The 21464-nt window shown below is 47.1% G+C and overlaps 1 long non-coding RNA gene across 1 annotated transcript in view; it reads right to left on the bottom strand.

The window, feature by feature from the left end:
* Positions 1-21464, bottom strand: part of LOC126503196 (uncharacterized) — a 32944-nt gene that overhangs the window by 990 nt on the left and 10490 nt on the right. Inside the window, exons 2-3 of the long non-coding RNA XR_007592213.1 lie at positions 19769-19819; positions 65-235 (exon numbers count right to left, since the gene is read on the bottom strand). This is a non-coding gene — a long non-coding RNA (uncharacterized lncRNA). The remainder of the gene's footprint in view (positions 1-64; positions 236-19768; positions 19820-21464) is intronic.

Here is a 21464-nt window from a genome sequence, read left to right as displayed (position 1 = left end):
TCTCTCTTTCCCTCCTTCCCTCCTTCCCTCCTTCCCTCCTTCCTTCATAAAAACATCCACTCACTGGCGGGGCTCCTCTCTTAGGGAACTGCATTTAAGAGAAGAAATTATAACTGCATATAAGACCAGACACGTGACAAAGTCCCATAAGAAGGCCGCTGGGGTCTGTGCTGTCTGGTCCCCACGGAGCACAGTACCGCTCACCGTGTGAGGTCACTGCTGCTGCCATCACCATCTTTATATCGAAACGGAAAGAAATTTGTGATTCGCTTATGCCCTTCTCAGCTGTGCAGCTGGCTAGTCTCAGGTACCCTGGAGTCTGAGACTCCATCCCCCAGATGATCCATGCAGTGTGGGGAGTGGGAGATGATGAGAGAAGACAAGGATTGAGGGGAGGCCAACCCCTGCTGAGCAGATTCAATATCCCACCCTGTTGGGGGCCTGCCTGTCACCCAGACAGTAGCAGCTGTCACTACAGACAGCACTGAGTGCTCCTTGAACAAGACCTCCTCACTGTGCCACCCACTCTCTGGAGCCTCCGGTTTTGATTTCACAGTACTGCCAATGCATCGGTGGGCAGACAGTGTCCTCTGGGACTGGACTGGATGGAACTGTGACGATATCATCTGTGGTCTCTCCCGCAAGACACTACAACTCCCTTGTGTGGACTTGTCAGGATGTGTCTTAGACATCACATGAAAAAAAAATGCAACTCCATGGAGATCAAGGGCAACCTCTGCAAATCCCGCTGTAGATAAAAATTAAAAATTAAAAAAAAAAAACACTGCTGCCTCCCTGAGCTCCTGCTGCCCCTCCCTGCCTCATTTGGGGGGGACAACTGCTGGAAGCTGAGTTCCAAAGACTTGAACACGTGGCTACTTGGACAGTTGGCACTAGGTCACTGTGTGGCTGGATGAGGGGGTGACTTGCCCCCATCACCCTCAGAGAGCCACCAAGGGCACTGCCATGTCTCTATCGGGTTTTCTGGGCTACACAAGGACATCAGGTAGTCATAAAGCCAGGTTATAGGACGAGACACATCAGCGCTGTACATAAGCACATTCCAAGTACGGCTGGCACGGGTTCCTTCAAGCTTGTGATGTCCCTGACCACTCTCACCCGGAAACAAGGTAAACGATGAGAGGAAGGGAGGTGTGATGTGCTTTCTTCATGTAGAGGCCGTCTTGTGAGTTTCAAATTAAAACCACTGAGTCCTATCGAGTTACAATGGCTATGTTTGAAGAATGGAAGCCAATGAAACCATCACTCTCAGATGTGAGGCGCTGACTTCATGTTTACCGCCGGTCCTGTCATTGAGAACTTTTCTCTAACAAATGATTCGGGAGACACACTGTTCGGGGAAAGGTTGCTCTCCACACCTGTTCATTCCATACTATGTGCATTCTTAAAGGCTTTTAATACTAGTTAACTAATTAGCTCTGCCCACATAGAAAAAGTGATCAGGCTTAGGGAAAGAGTTTCTCAACCGAAGTTTTCACTGCCCAGTACACACACACACACACACACACACACACACACACACACACACACACACACGCATGCACACATGCATGCACGCACATGGCTGCCGGAAAGCAAGCTCAAACATCCCAAGTCGTGGAACCCACACACTTCAATTTGGCTCCTATAGTGAAAAAGGTTTGTTCTTCTGTGGCAACCGGAAGAGGCCCCTTGCCAATTTTAAGAGTCTTCTGTGTTAACAGAGACACTGTGTTGTGATTGCCTGGGCAAAGAATTCCATCTCAGAGACAATGGGAGGCACAATCTGAGAAGCCGAGAATGCAAATGGAATCAATGTGTATCTCCCCATTCTGGTGTCTTCAAGGATTGCATGGGCAACTCCAGCTCTCTGTGGGTAGAAGAAAAGCAGAATGCTGTAAAACCTGGAGGGAGCTGAATATCTGAGCAATGAGAAAAGCCTTCCGAGAGAAGGCAATGCCTTCTTTGTATCTAGGCAATGCCACCTGAGGTGAATGGCAGTGGGCAATCACACTAGCCTAGTGTTGTGGCTAGGACAGTTCCCCGTCCCTCTTGTGCTCAGAGAAGTCCAGGGTCACTCATCACTCACTGACAGACCTCAGAGTCCTAGGCAGTGCATTCAAGTTCCACTCTTTCCCACCTCTGAGTCCCACTCTCAACTCACCACTCCATCCAGAGCCCAGCATCCTCGCCTGCATCTGTGGTGTCGGCCTCTGACATGGGGCAGGACTCTTAGCCTTGGAGATGGCCATCCCCTGGGGTACCCCTCCCAGGTGTCGCTTGCAGAGACATGACCTCTGCTTTATTTTTTTAAGGGAGTGTAAGTAGCCAAGAACTGGTGGGTGGAGAAAGCACAGGCCTTGGGGTGAAGCTGTTACTACAATTCTGCTAAATGGATACAGTATCAAACTGCCTTCTAAGTCTCTATCTCCCTAGTGCAGCTCTCGGGCCTCCTCTGTGAGTATCAGAGAGTGCAGGAACTCAGAACTGATCAGAGTGAAGTACGGTGAGGGGCTCAGCACCAACTGGACATCTACACCACAGCCCTCCCCAAGGCTCGTGCCCAAGAGGGGCTGGGAAGAGTAAGAGCCAGAGGTGAGGGGGTGGGCAGAGCGAAACAGGTGAAACACACTCTTCCGGACAGGAAGACCACTACACTCAGGAGCTCCCTTTTGCCTGCCCAAGATCAAGCCAGTCGGCATCCAGCATGGGGTGGGAGACGGTCCAGAAACTCCCATCCCTAACTGAGCAGATGTGGAAAAGAGCTCCTAGGAGAGCCAAGGTCGGTTTTCCTAGACCTGGCTTACAATCAGACCCCAGCTGCTGGCCCTACAACCAGAGTATACTCACCACAGACTGGGTTAATGGGTTAGCAGATTGAGAATAGTTTTAAAAGGAAACAAAACATTGCACAAAGGTCACAGAGTACCTGGCAGGGCTGGGCAGAGCCCACGGCCCTGATGCTGCGGTGGGGAACACTGCTGTTTTCCCTTCTGCTCATGGCTTACAAGGATATTTTTAGAATTCCAGAGGTCATCTTTCATATTAAAAATGAAATAGAATCAGATCTGTTATAGATCGGCTTCAAATGCCACAATTTACCTAGATGGAAATATTTTTATTGTAGTATTTTATAATAAAAACAAATTAACCTTTAAAACAGAGAAGTTGACTGCAATTAATAAGTGATATTTTAGGTATGAAGGATATTTCAATAGATGAAAAATATAAACCTAATATTTCTTCTAAGAGATAAAACATACTAATTAGATAAAATGCATTATGTATTATTGCTGTGGATACATGTATTTTAGAATCAAATGACTTCTAAAAATACAACCAGCTTTACATATATACATATATATATATATCATGATAAAAAATAACACAGCTGGAAATAGTGGTACATGCCTTTAATCCCAGTGTTTGGGAGGCAGAGGCAGAGGCATGTGGATCTCTGTGAGTTCAATGCCAGCCTGGTCTACATAGTGAGTTCCAGGACAGACAGGACTATGTAAAAAGATCCTGTCTCAAAAATAAAATAAAATAAAATAGAACAAAACCCGCTAAACCATGAGTTTAAAAAAGCACCAATGCTCACCCCCAAAGATAAAAACATCTCATTGACTTAATTTTCAGTTCCTAGTGATGAACTATGTCTGATAACAATGTTTCATATCTGGTGTTGTTAAAGTGGTTGCATGCAGAAGAGACACTACTTCCTATTATAAATTATAATTTCTTCCTGAATCAGAAATGTGGGGTTCCGTGTTCTCTGTCCTGCTGGACAGCAGCAGAGAACTGCAGAGCCCAGGGGACCACAGCGGGGACAGACACCGTAGTGAACAGGACTTGACTGCTGGGCTGTGATGTTTATTCTTGCTTGATATTTTCAGCTGATGATATAGCTGCTTCTGAAGAAAAGGCCTGCTATAGTCTGTGGTATCTGCTCCACTCGAGCCAGAAGCAAAGGACAACCTGGCTTCACTCCACATCTGAGCCCAGTGCTGGTCAAACCTCAGGAGTAAGAATCGCCAAAGAAGGAGCCTGCCCGGCCCAGCAAAGTGACAGACTGAGAGGGATATGCTTAAGCTGAGGAGGACAAAGGGTGACATCACCCTGGGGACCATTACAGTGGCAGAGCCAGCCTGTCCTGACCTTTCTTTCATCCCACCGCAGGTCTGCTAGGTCTCTAGAACTCTCCTCTTTGTTCCTTTTCTTTCTTCCCAAGTTTTCAGAATTATTTCTAAGCTGCTGAACCCAAATGTGCTTTCCTAAGCCCATACTTCATGTTTATCATTCCTGGTGATGAAGAAAGGAAGTTTCCACCCCTCTCTCTCTCTCTCTCTCTCTCTCTCTCTCTCTCTCTCTCTCTCTCTCTCTCTCACACACACACACACACACACACACACACACTTTGTGTTAGTTATTAATCTTGCCACTATAACAAAAACCCCCAACAAATATTTCTATTTGGGTCATATTTGAGGGCATTAATCCATTACAAGAATAAAAACTACCAACCCTCATATATGTTTTCTTTCTGCACTTATATCTATGACAAAAAAAAAAACTTCTAAATTAGGCCCAGTACCAGACACAGAACAAGAATAAAATAGAAAAATTGCAACAATGAAACTTTAATAAAAGCATATGAATATTCTCTCTCATCCTCCTCCCTCCTTCCATCCCTCCAGATGCCTTATGTACCGCACTTGCCTTAGTTCCCGCTGACTGGGGTAACTGGGAAAGGCGTGAACAAGGCAGACCACCACAGCAGGAGCCAACCCAACAACAACCCCACATCACTGAGAAAGGCGTGAACAAGGCAGACACCACAACAGGAGCCAGCCCAACAACAACCCCACATCACTGAGAAAGGCGTGAACAAGGCAGACACCACAACAGGAGCCAGCCCAACAACAACTTCACATGCCCTCCTTCTCCCTACAGTGTCTCTCTAAAGCCATGTGAAGCTTCACAATGGGGCACACTCAGCATTCGACAATCGCTCACCAGCATCATTTCCTGCAGACGTAGGCAAACCTTGATTCATTCCTTCCCAAGGTTGTGGCACAGGCATCACTCAGTACTGATGAATATGCCCCAGGAAAGTTCTCCAAGAGCAAAAAAATTAATTATGTCTCTTTGCTTTTCTATTACAAAATGTATTCTAATAAAAAAAGTCATGTTGTGTTATGCACATAGCACTTAATAAATATTAATACACCGCTAATATATCACTAAGTAGGCCACTATTTCTGGGAAGATACAGGTAAGATAGAGGCTCCACTCTTACACGTATCAAATGAATTTAATACAGTAGGATATAAGTTATGCCCAAATAGTAATTGGCATCTTGATAAGTGGATTTACCAGGACAAGCAAGGCTAACTAATTTTTAAGTGACTGAGATTTTAAAGAATTCAGGGTTTGTTTCAAACTCTCTAGGCTGAAAGAGAAGGTGTGATCATCTGATAGGCTTTTTACTGATGAAAATTAAAAGCAGGTGGTCTCCCACAGATTTGGATAGAAGCCTCACCAGGAACCAATGAGATTATAATTCAACTACATTTGTATCAAAAAGAAACAATTGACCTTAAAGACCAAGGCTGCTTTTCAGCCTCATCACTAATAAAACGCATGAATTGCTGACAAGAGCTCCCCGTTTGGAGGACTCCAGAAACTGGAGATAAAATTGGGTCAAAGCTCATATGCCCATGTTTCTTACTACCATGTTTTCTTAGATTTTTGATGGATGGAAAACCAGGGAGCCCATGAAATGGAAAACTGTTGTATACATTAGAAATCTGACTTGGTTCCCCCACCCAAGCAGTTAGCAGAGGAGCGCACTATGTTCTGTGAAAATACAGCATTTACATTGTCGAAGACTTCGTCCACCTCGGACGCCCATCCCAAACCCTTTGCAAACGGGATGGAAATCCAAAGGACAGTCTGCCTTCCTGTCCTGTCAGTCCCCAAGGAACAAAAGTGGCTTTGCCACTGCCGGGAAGCCACACCCAGAGGCTCCTGGCACAGGGTTGACTGATACCTTCCTGACAGAAACCATCCTTGGTACTTAAGTGATGAAAACGGGTTGCAAAAAGATGTGGTACAAAACCATGAACGTTTTCAATGCCAGTGGCATGGATATTTCAAACATGGCTTCATGGCAAATTTTATATTAGGTGAATGCATATAACCACCAATCAAAAGATAAAGTCGGTCACAATAGAGGCAGCAAGATGGCTCACTGTTTAGAGCCTGACACTCTGAGTTCAATCTGCATATCCCACATACGCAAAGGAGACAACCCACTTCAGAAAACTGTCTTTCAACCTACACACACATGTGCACACATATCCTTTGGCACACATTAAAATGCACACACAAAAATTAATTATTAAAATATGCTAAGAAAGAAAATCCGCCGCAGCAATAAGAAAATGTTTGTAATAATTGAAAATCTAACCCTTAGAAATGAGTTGCCCCCAGTTCGAGGAAGATACACACTCTATGTGAAAACAGGCATTCGTGCTGATTGCACATCAGAACGAGTATAAATTAGACATCAAATAAACAGCAACACAAACAACAAAAAAAAGAGACTATTTTTCTAACAAGACTCTGCTCCCCCGAGGGCCATGAGAGCTGTCAGCATTCCTTAAGATGACAAATCTTTCCTTCTTTAATTAGCTCTTCTGCAGACAAACTGGCCCCAAACAGATGGCTACAAACCCAGCTGTGCATAATATTTAAAGAAAAAAAAAAGAAACAGCAATGGCAAGAATTGATCCTATTAAATTGCTTTAAATTTTATTGCCGGTTAAAGAGATACTTTCTTCTAACCTTCAAGCCAACGTCAACCTTCAGGCCAGAAAGATGCACAGTACACAAAGGGGCTGTGCGTGTCCAAGGCTCACCACCTCCGTGTATGGGTGGGTGGTCATATTCCAGCAGTGGCCATGCCAATACTTCATGTCTTATTTCCTAACGTTTTCCCAACTGTAGTAGCTTCTTATAGACCCAGAACACTTTTCCCCCAATAAGAATATATAAAAGCTCTCTAAACTGTGTTACCCCATGACATTCCTGATTCCTGTCTATGAAGTCAGACAATGTACACCCTTCCATAATTCAAATGCAACCGCACAGCCCTATGTACAGCCAGGATGTAAAGCAGAGGTGAGCTTTAAGGAAACAGGTACTCTGCACAGTCTACCCTGAGAGCGTAGGCAGGAGACCCTGACAGGTAAAATACAGCATCTACAGCTGGCAACTGAGGGAGCCGACTGGGGCAAACACAACGCACGCACCCTTCACATTAACTCACGGCTCTTCACCCCAGTCCTGACAGACAACACCGACACTTCACACACACAGTGAGGTGTAGAGAGAGGTCGTGTTACCTCTCAAGTCACGCAGTCATGCAGTGGGGACCAGCAATGCTGACCTTAACATGTTCCGGACCACTCCTCGGGGCCACATCCAAGTTCTGCATCCATTGTGACTGCAGCAGACTGGTTTCATGAAGGTTCTAGAACGTTCTTACTTAGGATTCTTCAAAGACACTACAGCTTTTACCTCCCAGAGAAACCTTTATCATATCATAGTGTGGTATTTTTATCAGGTTACAAAACTACAATGGGCAATGTACGGACTGCATTTGTATCTGTGTAGCACACCAAATAAGCAATTATTTTGAGAATATTGATTATATGTTGTGCATAAATATCATTTTTCCAACCAAGCACATAGGTGGCTATGTGCATACATGTGAATGTGGAAGGTGAAAGACAGCATTTCATATCTTCATCAACCTTTCTCTCTGCCTGTCCTTTGTTGTTTTGAGGGGAATTTGGTCTGTTTTTTTGGTTGGTTGGTTGTTTCCTGAGATGGGGTCTCGTTATGTAACCCTGGTTGGTGTGGGCTCACTGTGCAGACCAGACTGACCTTCGAAGAGATCCAACTGCCTCTGTCCCCCCAGTGGTGTGGTAAATGGCCTGCTCCACCTTATTGGTGACAAGGCACTTCTCACTGAATCTAGAGCTCGCTCACTGGTTGGCTAACCTGACTGACTACTATCCAATTATCCCTGTCTACATACTGAGCACTGGGATGGCAGGCACTGGCCACATGTCAGCTTTTCCACAGACCACACTCAGATCCCCGTGCACAGCAAGGGCTAGACCTGTGGAGTCATCTCCCAGGCCCTTTGTGGAGTGAGTGAGCAGGGTGTCACAGCCTCTCACATGCGGCTGTCCTGGAGTCAAGTAGCCTGGAACAACTGGTCTCTCAATTGTTGGGACTACAGGTGAGAGCCACCATGCTTGCGTGTGTTTCAACATGCTAAGGACATGCTAAGATTTTTGTTTCCATTTGTTTCTTCTTTCATGCCCTGGTCATAAAAGATCAGAGCATCCACTTTATAGCTGTCCCAAAGTATCTCTGCAGCTTTGCTCAGCCTGATGCTGCATCGTTTCTGATGTGTGAAGGGACTGAAGTCAGGAAGGCAGGAGATGCACCCTGTTCATCTCTCAAGGGAGGAAGACAGGAGGTGCACCCTGTTCATCCCTCAAGGGAGGAAGACAGGAGATGCCCCCCCATTCATCTCTCAAGGGAGGAAGACAGGAGATGCCCCCCCCGTTCATCCCTCAAGGGAGGAAGACAGGAGATGCACCCTGTTCATCTCTTAAGGGAGGAAGACAGGAGATGCCCCCCCCCGTTCATCCCTCAAGGGAGGAAGACAGGAGGTGCACCCTGTTCATCTCTTAAGGGAGGAAGACAGAAGATGCCCCCCCCATTCATCCCTCAAGGGAGGAAGACAGGAGGTGCACCCTGTTCATCTCTCAAGGGAGGAAGACAGGAGATGCCCCCCAGTCATCTCAAGTTTTTTTTTTTCAGTCTCTTCACTATGGCAGAAGGCCTGGCAGTAACACAGTGGATGGAGTGTGCTCATCTCCTCAAAGGTAGGCCCTCACTAGGGAATAGCCCAGCAACATACCCTCCACTTGTATTAAATCCATCCACAGGGCCTGTTCTGACTGCACTCAGCTCCCAACATCAGCTTCCCTGGAGCTGATGATAAAAGCCCAGCCAGGAGGGTGAGTATCCAGGGAGTCCCTAAGAAAGGCCCCAGTGGTAATCTAGACACTCTACTCTAGTGTCTGCTGCAGACACCCTCTACTGTTGAACCTTGCGGTAATCTTGTGTCAAAGACATAAATACCAGGGCCAACAAGATGACCACAAAAGCCCACTGACTTGATTTCAATCCCCCAGAGTCACAGAGGTAGGAGGACAGAACTGACTCCACAAAGTTGCCGTCTGCCTTCACGGACTGTGGCACGCACACACCCACACATACCATAGACATATGCACACTCACACACAGTAACAGAATTATGTTTAAAAACAAACAGATATGGCCATGAATCCACAGTAGAATTTGTTGAACAACGAATTCAGAAGTTCTATCAGTTCCGCTGCCAACTCACTCTGATTCTGCTAGTAGCTTGCCGTTGGCGATCACAATTTCGTTTTCTCCAGTCTAACTCTTGGGTCACACAATTACGAGTGGCTGAGGAATGGTTAAAAAGGCGCAGAGTTTAGAGTCCAACCTGACGCGGACAGAGAGAAAGGCCTGCTGGGGGCAAGGTAAGAAGGCTTGGGAATCAGATCTGCGGGCGGTACAGGGCCATGGGACAGGCTTGGGTGTCACCTGCAGGAAAAACTGCATTTGAGCTGCAGTCTGGGGGCAGAGGCAAGAGTCGCCTACGCTCATCTTCCTGGCTAAGCCTCAGACTAGGCAGCATGTCTGCCACCCTCTCGTTGAAGAGGTCCTTCTTTAGCCACATCTGGTGCGACTGATAAACCCATTTGTCTGGTGTTCCCGATGGGATCTGATGTATTTTCAGGTGTTGCTATTTAGTGGTATAAATGGATTATCAGCCCATGCCCGCTCCTCTGCCGGCAGATGGCTGCTGTTGACTCATGAAGATGGGATGCAGGTATCATTCTTTCTTCGCACTTAAACTCCAAATGGAGTCACTCAGGTTAAGGCTGTTGCTTCACTCAAATCTTCAAAGTAGATGTGAAGCTATGTATCTTTTCCAGGCTTGGAAACAAATCTGACCCCTGCAGTCCACATCCTTACTCTGTCCCATGATGGACATGAGCAAGGGTGTGACTACCGCACAATGGCACAGTCATGACCACAAAATGGGTTGGAGGCGTCTCCTGAATACCTGGCCCTCCACAGCTCACTCTCCTTCCTAGCTCTCACTCAACAGCCCATGTACTGTATATTTCAGTCAATAAAAGGCAAGTCAGTGCTAAGCATCACAACAGAGGCCTGGAGAAAGCACAAGGAAATGACTTGGAAGCAGATTTTGAGCCATGGTAGCAGCTTGGCAGAAACAGTGAAGATGGAAAGGAAGTGGATGCAAATGGAGAAGGAGCAGGAAGGCAGGGGACGAGGATGTTTGTGGGCACCACACTTGTGCTGTCTTAGAGTTCTTGATTTGAGAGATTTTTAATTTTCTGTCAGGTCCCCAAAGTCGTGGAGCGAGAAATGAAGAAGAATGAGTCAGGAGACGCTAAACGATGAGGAGAGATGGATTACGAACGGTGCTCCACGCTGAGGGGCTGAGTCACTCACTCGGGCTGGCTCGATGAAAGCTGACCTTCCGCAGCAGCTCCTGCCTACTGCCTGTGACCCTGAATGAACTGTGTTGGAGTCAAGATCCTTGGCTGTCTGGACCAGAGCCTATTTATCATGGCTGCTCTGACACTCACCCTTCTCCCGGTAGTTTCTAGACAGCCCTAGACCTGCTGAGCACTGATGAGTAGAAGCAGAGACGTATGAGTTAGGGTCCCAAGTCAGTCATGATTCCTGATCTCCAGGACACTGCCCCATTTTCCTGCCAACATGCCCTAGTTCATAATCTGTCACTCTTTGCACATTGTTGCCCCTTCCTCTCAGGTGCTAATATGCCTTCCCTCCCCTACTTTATTATCCACAAAGTTCCTCAGTTTTCCCTACCCCACATCCAACATCTTCACTTGTAGCAGCAGAGGGAAGGGCTGCTTGTTTGTCCCCGCTGCCCAGAACTGAAATAATCACACAGAAACTGTATTAATTAAATCACTGCTTGGTCCATTAGCTTTAGTTTCTTACTGGCTAACTCTTACATATTGATTGAACCCATTTCTATTAATCTGTGTATTGCCATGTGGCTGTGGCTTACCCTGTAAAGTTCTGGGCATGTCTGTCTCCAGTGGGGCTCCATGGCTTCACTCTGACTCCACCCTTCTTTCTCCCAGCATTCCGTTTTGTTTTCCCTGCCCAGCTCTGTTCCCCTATAGCTGTTATAGGCCCAAAGCAGTTCCTTTATTTATCAATGGTAATCACAGCATACAGAGGGAAATCCCACGTCTCCCACTCCAACCAGGAAACTTTCTTCTGAGCCTCCTCACAGCTTATTCCTGCCACCTCTCACACGAGACAACCTCCTCAATGTCCTCTAAGCTACACAAAGATGTGCATACAAATACACAAACCCACACCCCGACAACTTCTGGCTCTTCTCCTTCATGAATTGCTTAGACCTCCACACTCAAAAGTGTCGCTCTGTCCCATGTTTGTGTAGAATTCTGCTCCCTTCCCCGTGACATCACCTGACAATTTCTCTTGCTTTTCACCATTGTGACTCAAGAATCACCTGTCTAAGTTACGTCTGGACAGTGAGAAATCAAGCCTGGTGCTGATCCCAGAGCCAGAGGGGAGCGACTGAGGTGAGGAGGGGACCACCCAGCATCCCTGGCCTGCTTTCTCTCCTAGCTTCTCGGCTCTATCTTTGGTATATTCCTCCATTGTAGCCCACTGATACTGGGAACTATTTAAAACAGAGTTGTCACAGAAAACCCTACTATGCTCTACCATGTGTTCACTGAGGGCCAGTAAAGAATAAAATGCAACTGCCAAGCTAGAAGAGAAAGAGGGACAGGAAATGAGTGATAGCAGAGGTGCCACAGGCTGAATGAACTAAGTCAGAAGCAGGAAAAGCTCTGCGGCCACCACAGCAACCTTCTCAGGCCTAGAGTTTGTGTTTGCTCAAAGTGAGTGTGGAGCCTGGGGAAATCCCTCTACTCTGTCCAGGCAGGATGTAAAGTGGCTTCTCCCTCAAATGAATTATGGGATGGAAAGTCCCTCCTCTCCCTGACTTGGTGCTCTACTGTCCAGAACACGTGACCCTCTTCTGTATCAGCTGGAAGAGGCTTCTGGGTAGAGGAAGATTTATTCTCAGAATGAGGCAGAATAGAAGTGAACATGTGTGCTTCTAGATCATACCATCCCATCCCCAAAGGTGTTCTTGTAATAACAGTTTGTTCTCTGACTGCTAGGGTCCCAACTGGCATCCTATTTAGGCAAAAAGCAAACATATTTTATTACTGTCTTCTAAAACTTCAATCCAACTTAATTTATTTTGCCTAATTTAAAGTGAATCAATTAAGTTGATGGTCACTTTGTCCCTTTGTGTTAAAACTGTGATCAGTTTTCGCATAAAGAATGGTTTGGACCTTAAAGAGAACTGTCAATGACTCTAAAATATTAATGAGGCCAAACGCCTAGAAGAGATTTAAAAAAATCACTGCCATTTAGACGAAGTTGGTACATCCACAGCATCATCCCTCACTAAGAAGACGGGCATTAACGAGCCATGGAAGTTGCCGGAGCAAACACACAAAAATAGTTGATAATTGAAGCACCGATGAATTAATGAATCAATTAATGAAACCACTCACTGTTATTACTAATGTCTTAGGCTTGGGCCATAGTTCCACCTCTAGCTGTGCCCAGTGGTCTCGGTGCCATATGAGGCTTTGCAAAGATGCAGCCTGTGTGGCAAGGACATTTCCTAATATCTTCTCTAGCTTCTCAGGGTGGTCCACAGAAATGACTGCACACGTGGGGGCCTCTACCTCAGACTCTGTAAGAACCCTGTGCTCATCTACCCATTTATTGTTCGGGGAATACAAAGATCAGCACAATTTTAATAAGTCATAAGACCTCATTTCCTGTTTGTGTTTGTCATAGATAAATATCAAGTGCCCCGCCCAGACACTGAAGCTAATTTAAGTACCAAATCACTGTGGTTCCAGCAGCAGCGAGAATTAAGTTTGCAGGATACCCCATGCTTTGATCAAAGAACGTGTGTGCTGGTTCACTCCATGCATCATTACATACGATGTCTGCCAACTAGCCGTCACTGAGTCGGGGAGCCTGCCAACTGTAGCCCAGTCTCCATCAGAACTGAAAGAAGACAGCAGACTCCTGATATGTGGGTGAGTCTGCCTTAAAGACAATACTCTGCCCGTAACTGAGCGCTTCCAGGTTCTTATCTCGTAACCTACTCGGGGAAGACCTTCCTAGTCCTCCCAAGATGCACCTGGAGAGCCACAAGCCCATGGGAAAGGAATGGAGAAGAGTGATTGAACCCAAGTGGGCAGTGATTACAGACTAGGTTTGCTGAGATCCCGTCACCACACCAAGGATGTGCAGCAATGACCAGGGAACAGGCGAATTTGGGTGAAAGATGCTAAAACCATGAGTTTAGGCATCCCATTATTCAGTGAACTCCTTCCATCACAATCCCAGCGGTCTGAGGAGCAATCAGACAGGTTTTCTCGTATGGCTTGTTGCAGCTGGGATTTATAGGGATGGCTGATGGTTTTAAGCATCAACTCGTCACAGACTGGAACAACCAGGGAGGGGAGCCTGAAGAAGGAAGTGCCTGGATCAGGATGGCCCATGGTTCTGTCTGCAAGTGCCTGCCTTCATTGAGTGGGTCTGCAAGACCCAGCCACTGTGGTTGGCACCATTCCCTACTCAGGGAGTCCTGGAGAGTAAAAGAGCAGAGGAAACTGGCAGCTAACAAGGCAAGCGGTGTTTAGTCTCTCTTTGCCATTGACTACAGATTTGATAAAAAACAAGCTACTTGATTTCCTGCCTTGACATCCCCCAAATGTTGGAATGTGACCTTGAACTGCAAACAAAGTAAACCCTTTCCTCGTCGGTGTTGCTTTCTGCCAGGGCCTTTCTCACGGCCGCAGAAATGAAACCACGACAATGATTTAAAAATGAGTCTCCTCCTTGTAGGAAAGGAAGGGGAAAGGCTAGGATATTTCATGTATTAGTTCAATACACCATGACCAGAAGCAACTTGGGAAGGAAAAGGTTTGTTACAGATATAATAGTATATAATCCAGCTGAAGGAAAGTCAGGACAGAAACCCACACAGGAAGAACCTGGAGGTAGGAACTGAAGCAGAGACAGTGGAGGAGGGCTGCTCACTGGCATGCCCCTGTGTCTGGCTCTTTCTGCTTTCTTCTCAGATCTAGGGCCACCTGCCCAGTGACACCACCTACAGTGAGCTGGGCCCTCCCGTCAATCATTTTTTAAGACAGTGTTCCCCCAGACTTGCCTACAGGCATTCTTATGGAGACTTGTTTTCCAATAACTCTAGCCTGTGTCAATCTGACTAATAATAATGATTAATAATAATAATAATAATAACCAGCTTGTGTTTCACCTTCATATTTTACTACTTAAGACTGAGATACTGAAGAGGGAAAAGAAGAAATAAAGGGAGGGAGACAGGAAGGAGAAGGAGGAGGGAGGTGACATTCTGCTGTTGCGGGCACAAATAATGAAATCACTTTGAAGTCTTGTATCCATTTCTAGCAAAATCTCATAAGGAAATAATCACAAATCTTAGCAGGGTTTGAAATCTCTTACTCGGCCAATATTAAAGCATCGGTTCTAGCTCGCCATGCAGCTGCTGGTAATTATTACTGCAGAGATAATGTCGTGGGGAATTGTTATGAAATTCAAAAGAATGTGCAGCTACGAACACATTAAGTAGCACGGATGATAAAACCATAGATGAAAAAATATTAATGGGGATAATATTGTGAGTTATTCTTATTTTCTTCTGTGGTTTTCTCTCTCTTTGTAGCCATTCAGTCAGCGATTATTATTAGTCAGATTGACACAGGGTGGAAGATCAGACCCGCAACATCCCAACCTATCCACAGTCGCACGTGTGCCAATAGACAAACCAGCCTTGCAGAGGGGTCAAGGATGGTTCTGCTCTTTTCAGGGACTCTTGCTCTCCAGGGTCACTTGGGTTGCAACAGGAATACAGAAAAGCACTCTTGAGGATGGAACTGGGCTCTGCGCTAGGTTCTGTGACTTCCATGTCCAATGTCATAGGTCCTTTACACGGCTCCTCTGTGAGATGCTCAGGCTCTTGCTGGGTCACGCTGTTCTCTAACATTTACCCTGGTAGAGAACAAATCTACATTCTATCTGCCAACTGATCATCAATGCTGATCTTGCTCCTCTGTCTCTACCCCTCTTCTCCAGTCATGGAAGGGAGGGAGGGAGACAGTCACCAGCCCACACTGTATCTCCATCAAGTAACAGAAGGGGACAGGCTTCAGAGCAAAGACTACCTCCACATCCAAAGCCTGTCAAAAAGCCGCTGGGTTACTAACAAACATATTAAGGGAAATGAAAAATCAAGCTACACTGCACATTGGCGTGGGATAAAGGGATGTTTTGTCCCCACTAATTGGGGCCTACGTTCAGAAACAGTACCACCATTTTGTATGCACAGATGTGTAGATACCTTCATATCATCCGTTGCCTAGAGCCCCAGATGCCCGGGCTTTGGTACCAGATTTGCTCAATCACTTGTCTGTGGTTTCAGTCTTCTCCATTGTTAAGAAGAGATGGACCGGGAGCTGGAGAGGTGATGGCTCAGCAGTTAAGAGAGCTGGCTGCTCTTTAGAGAACCCAAGCTCAGATCCCAGGATGTGCATAGTAGTAGTCTACAGAGATCTCTAAGTCCAGCTCCAGAGTCCAGCCCCTCGGGCCTGAGGACAGCTGTACTCAAATGCATATGCCCACATAATTACACCTACACATCACAAAAGGTACAAAAGTCAATATTGTTTTAATGACTAGGTGTGTGTGTGTGTGTGTGTGTGTACATGTATGCCCTTGGTATGGGGGGATGTAACACGGCCTGGGGACATCCGTGGTTACAGGGCTTTCATTTCCCTGCAAGCATGAAGATCAAAGTCTGGATTCCTAGAACCCACATATATGTCAAACAACAGGTGACATGAGGTGGCTGGCCTGTAATTCTAGCCTAGGAAGGTGGAGACGGGAGGCTCTTTAGAGCAAGCTCTGGGCTCCTCTGAGAAACCCTACCCCAAGGAGTAATGTGAAGGAATTGTGTGTATGGTTCTCAAACACACACACACACAAACACACACGTACACACAAGGGTAGTGTCCATCAGTAAGTCTCCATGTGTACATGCACCTACATGCATGCACACCTACTCATGTGTGATGAAACACATGCAATCATGCTCCCCACACACACATTCATGCATAAAAATGACAGAAAATATTTCAGGCACAGTCCAAGGCAAACCCCCTTTGTATTAGGTACAAAATTAACAGTGATGGGAAGCAAAGCCTCTACACGTCCATCAGAGGATGGTGTAAGTAAGAGTAAAGCCAGTGCATTGGCAGGAACCAATGGGCAGAACGCCTCTTCCAGGCCTGCTTATGCAGATCCATGCCACCATCAGTCAAGACCCTGGCAGTCCAGCTATCATCTGTTGTCTCCCACCACATCCCGCCCTGGAACCTGGACAGCTCTTCTGTTGGCCTTTCCTGAGACACCCTCAGCCAGGCCACAGTCTGCAAAGGTTACAGCAGCACAAGCAGGACCGGGCGCATGATCATGACTCTAGGGGAGTGGTCCCCTCCCCTGCACTACAGATCCAAGGAGGACAAGTGGGGAACTGGCCAGGCTCCACACCACAAAAGAAACAGGACGGTAATGTCCACCCCTTGGTCTGACTGGGACCATCTTGTTATGCTCATAGAAACAAGAACTCCGCCCACCCGTGGCAGCCACTCTTGCATCGCTAGACAAAAGGCAGAGGCAAACAGGCTGTGTGAGAGAAGCAGGCGAGGAGATAAACAGCCTAGATCAACAGTTGTTCAATTATCAGAACTGGGTCATCTCAACTCAGGCAGAAGTGCTGTGCCAACCACCGCACAGACAAACAACAGAGCCTCTAAGAGGTCCACGCCCCAGGGCAGCCTCCTCAGCTGCCTGGCCAAATCTGGCAGATTTGGGGGAAAGACAGCTGTTAGCCACGTGAATTAGCTGCTGGCCTCAGAACCTGCCGAGAAGGCCGAGCACAGAGAGAGCTTCCCAAAGCCAGGCCATGCCTCCTGTCGCTTCCTGCAGAACTGTCACAATGTGGCACCCAAATCTTCTGCACCGCAAAATAAAACACAGACACACACACAGCACACAACTCATTCTCTCGGGCCCTAAGTGAGTTTCGTGTCGGCTCTTCACAATTCTCTCAGACGGAAAGCTTGACCACATATACTCACCTACTCATGCACGTATGTGTTCAGACATTTGCACACTCATATATAACACACTCATAAATATGTGCGCCCAGGCAGGCACACAAGTTCACACAATCACCTATGCAGAAACACACACCAATACATACTCCCCCTTGTGTGCAGACTTGCATATACGCTCTCACGTGCACAAACACATGGACTTGTGTAAATGCACACACATGCTCACACTCAGTCTCACACTCACCCTCATGCACACATATCTGCTATAGTGCTTTCCAAATGCCAGACAACGGGCCAGTCCCTGGTGACCCCAACAAGCAGAGTGGCGGATGAGAAGTTCAAAAATCTGGCTTCTACATTGAGTTGATTTCCTTTTTTTTTTTTTTTTTTTTTTTTTTTTGGTTTTTCGAGACAGGGTTTCTCTGTGGTTTTGGAGCCTGTCCTGGAACTAGCTCTTGTAGACCAGGCTGGTCTCGAACTCACAGAGATCCGCCTGCCTCTGCCTCCCAAGTGCTGGGATTAAAGGCGTGCGCCCTGTGAGACCTGCCCTTTTCAGAAGAGAAAGGAGGAAGAGAGGATGTTGGGGAGGGGTGCTTGGAAGAATTAATTTATGTCCCCATAAACGAGAGCTCAGGTTGGGGACTTCCAGTTCAGGGTTCCTCCTCTAGACCTCTTGACCCCTTACCCATTTAACGTACTTTCTGAGTTGCATGTGTGTATCCATCCTCTTAACTGTCTGTGCCCAGAGCGTGACAAGACCAGCATGGATGCCTTCAGGATGCTCTCATTTCCATGAAGGAGATAAGGTGCCAGGGAATAGAAGTGACATTCAGGAAACCACCTGACTTCTCCACAGGACAGACTCCTCTCTGGGGGACCCTGGGGGTGTCTCAAGGCCAAGGGAAAGAAGTTCTCTCCTATGGACATAGAGCAAGAAGAGGGGAGCTTGGCCCTGGTACTGTGAAGTGTTGGGAGCAGTGAGACCCCAGATCCTGAATTTTTTTGTAATCCCCTGATCTGAGTGCCTACAGCTGCTCTGAGCACGAGACCTTCAGGAGTTCCTGATGGCAGGAGAGTGGTTTCTGGTGGGTTTGGCTGGGGCGTGGCTATCTCTAAATAATCTGCCCCTGAACACAATAAAGGGGGCATTCTTGGGGAATTCAGGGATGATCCGTGTCTCTGTCTCTCTGTCTGTGTATTTTAACCTCCAGCCCCCTTGCCCAAAACTCGCGAACTGGGTAATAGCGCACCGAGAGCAGACACGGGGGCGCGGTGCACGGCAGTGAAGCCTGGTACCATGCTTGGCTCCTCGCTCTTGCCGCCTGTTATTAAAGCTGATTGACTAAGCTGCTGCCCTTGATTGTCAGACTCCTGCAGCCAAACCCTCCCCTGAACTGCACTGTAGGCTCCTATTAGTTCACGAAAAGCGATTGATGATTTATTTATACAGACCCAGCCACGCTGGAGGAGAATGAAACTCTAGAGCCAGAGGAAATATCGGCAAGGTCAGGAGAGAATCTCGCCCCACCGAGAAGGTACAGACTAACGGAACCCGAGGCTACCAAATGAGTGATGGGGTGCTAGAGGCATGGCGTCAGATTGCAAGGCACGCTGGGAAAAGGCAACAAAGGAGGTTCAGCAGTTCTCTAGCAGTGGAACTACTCCATTGATACGTCACAGATATGCATGGGAAGCAGATCAATTCCATCCCACGCTGCTCTGCTCCAGAGCTGAATTCAATGCAAAGCTCAGACTCGTGTTTCCCTTTGGCCGTACTCATCCCTTACAAGCGTCTCTAGCATTTCTTAAACCTGGATTCCAAGAAATTGCTTTCTGTGAACTCACTAGGGCTGCAAGAAGTGGGTGAGTGAGTGATGAGCCCCAGATCCTGATCTGTTCTCACTCAACCCCAGGGCATCCAATTCCCTGAGCTCCTCCAACCAAAATTGCAGACTTTTTCTGGAGGGAATCTCATTAGTGCTACTGTCTGGCTCTGATAAGTCAGCAGTGGCCTGGAGTCAGGATCATATATCACAGGCCAGAGGCAGACACGGGGACCAGCTGGACACGGGGGCAGGGCATGTGAAGCCTGTGTCCTGCCCCTGCCCCTGCCCCTGCCCCTGCCCCTGCCCACTGGGTAACACATGTTGGAAGTGCTACCGAGCCATCTTAAGCTACCTCCTCTCTGGGATTTCCCCAGAGAATTCTCCAGCTCTCCCTGTCCTACTTCACATTCTGTTATCCTAATAAACACCATAACCAAAGCAACTTGGGTAGGAAAGTCTATTTTAACTTACCTTTCTGGGTCACAGCTTGTCACCGGAGGAAGTCAGGACAGGTCCTCAAGGCTGGAACATGGAGGCAGAAAAAGAAGAGACTACAGAGAAACTCAGTTTACTAATAGGCTCCCCCGGGGTTGCTTGGATACTTTTGCTTTCTTTGTTTTAATTGAGATAGAATTACATTGCTTCCCTCTTCCCTTCCCGCCTTCCAGCCCCCTCCTAGGTGCTCTCCCTCCAACCCCATCCACTGACGGCCACTCAAGTTGATAACCTCTTTCTCTTTTATTATTATTGCTATGTATATATTTATATAGACAATAATTGCAGGAAACTAATTACTGCTGGGAGAAGGAGAACTAACCTCACCTTATCAATTGTCCAAAAAGAATGGTCAGCCATTAGACCATATACACGCCAACAAAACAGACTCCATAGGCTATGTTTATGTATTTTGCATACACATACAAACACACACACCAGTAATAAAAGTCTGGCTTATTTTTTACTCTTATTTTTGAGATTATAATACAGTTAACCTCATCCCCCCCCCCTTTCGTCCTTTCATGCCCTCTCATACACACCCTCTTTGCTCTTTCAAACTCATGGTCTCTTTGTGCTAACTGTTGTTACAGTCATCTTGTTTATATATTCCAGAATCACCTGCCCAAGGGCGGCACTGCCCACAGTGGGCTGGGCCCTCCCACATGAACCACAGATCAAGGAAATGCTCTACAGAAATGGCCACAGGCCAATCTGATGGAGACAGTCCCTCAGGTTAGACTCTCACTTCCCAGGGATGTCTAGGTCTGTGTCCAATCAACAGAAACTGTGGCACCACCTTAACATCTTCAAACCAATATTCAGGATTGCTCAGAGCTTACATGTGCTCCAAGGCGCCCTGATTCAAATGCCAATCTTTCCAGAGAGACCCTTGCAGATTCGCCAAGAAACAACGTTTTAGCAGCTGCCTGGGGATCCCTTGTGCTGACTGAGCTGACATCTAAAGCTGACCGCTGGGACGCACTTGTCACCCTCACTTATTGAGCGCTGTGCACAGCAGAGTCAGCCTCTCTCAGTTCAGGAGGCCAGCGCACGAGAGTGCACTGTCCCCAAGAGGGCACGTGCTGCCTCCTCCTGGCTGCTCCTAGGAACGCCCTGTCCCCAGGCAAGCGTCTGTTTCACTGCAGTCTTTGCTCTGATCCCCAGCACACAGGCACTGCACTCCGCCCTGCTCCCAGGCCCAATCTCAGAAGGCCTCATCTTGCCGTGGTCACAACTGTTTTAATAAGGTCACAATGACAGTTCTGGCAGAACCTTAATATATGTTACTGCAGAGCAGAACTCAACGGTAGTAGATCCGGGACAAAGAAGATGAGAGGTCCATTATCTTCCTCCTGCTTCACGTCTCATCCTAGCTGAAGAAATCCTTTTGGCCCAAGCAGGTTCCTTCACTTCTTTCCTGCCGCTAGGATAAAGCACCCTGACAAGGGCCCCTCGAGAGAGAGGTGTTTGCTTAGCTCACAATTCAGGGTACAGCCCATCACAGCAGAGCAGGCAGGGCAACAGCAGGGCTTGGGAAGACTTGTTTTGTCACATCCACAGCCAGGAAGTAGAGAGCAAAGCACACTCACACTCATCCTCAACTCACTGTCTCTGTTTAACACAGCCCAAGAGCCCATTCATAGCTAAGAGGGGACATTTGCACATGAAT

The sequence above is a fragment of the Alexandromys fortis genome, unplaced genomic scaffold (assembly GCF_014885135.2).
Source record: "Alexandromys fortis isolate MF-2015 unplaced genomic scaffold, M_Fortis_MF-2015_v1.1 scaffold_52, whole genome shotgun sequence".
In the NCBI taxonomy this organism is placed as follows: domain Eukaryota; kingdom Metazoa; phylum Chordata; class Mammalia; order Rodentia; family Cricetidae; genus Alexandromys; species Alexandromys fortis.
The sequence above is the reverse complement of the archived record's forward strand: the minus strand, read 5'-3'. Positions and strand labels throughout refer to the sequence as shown.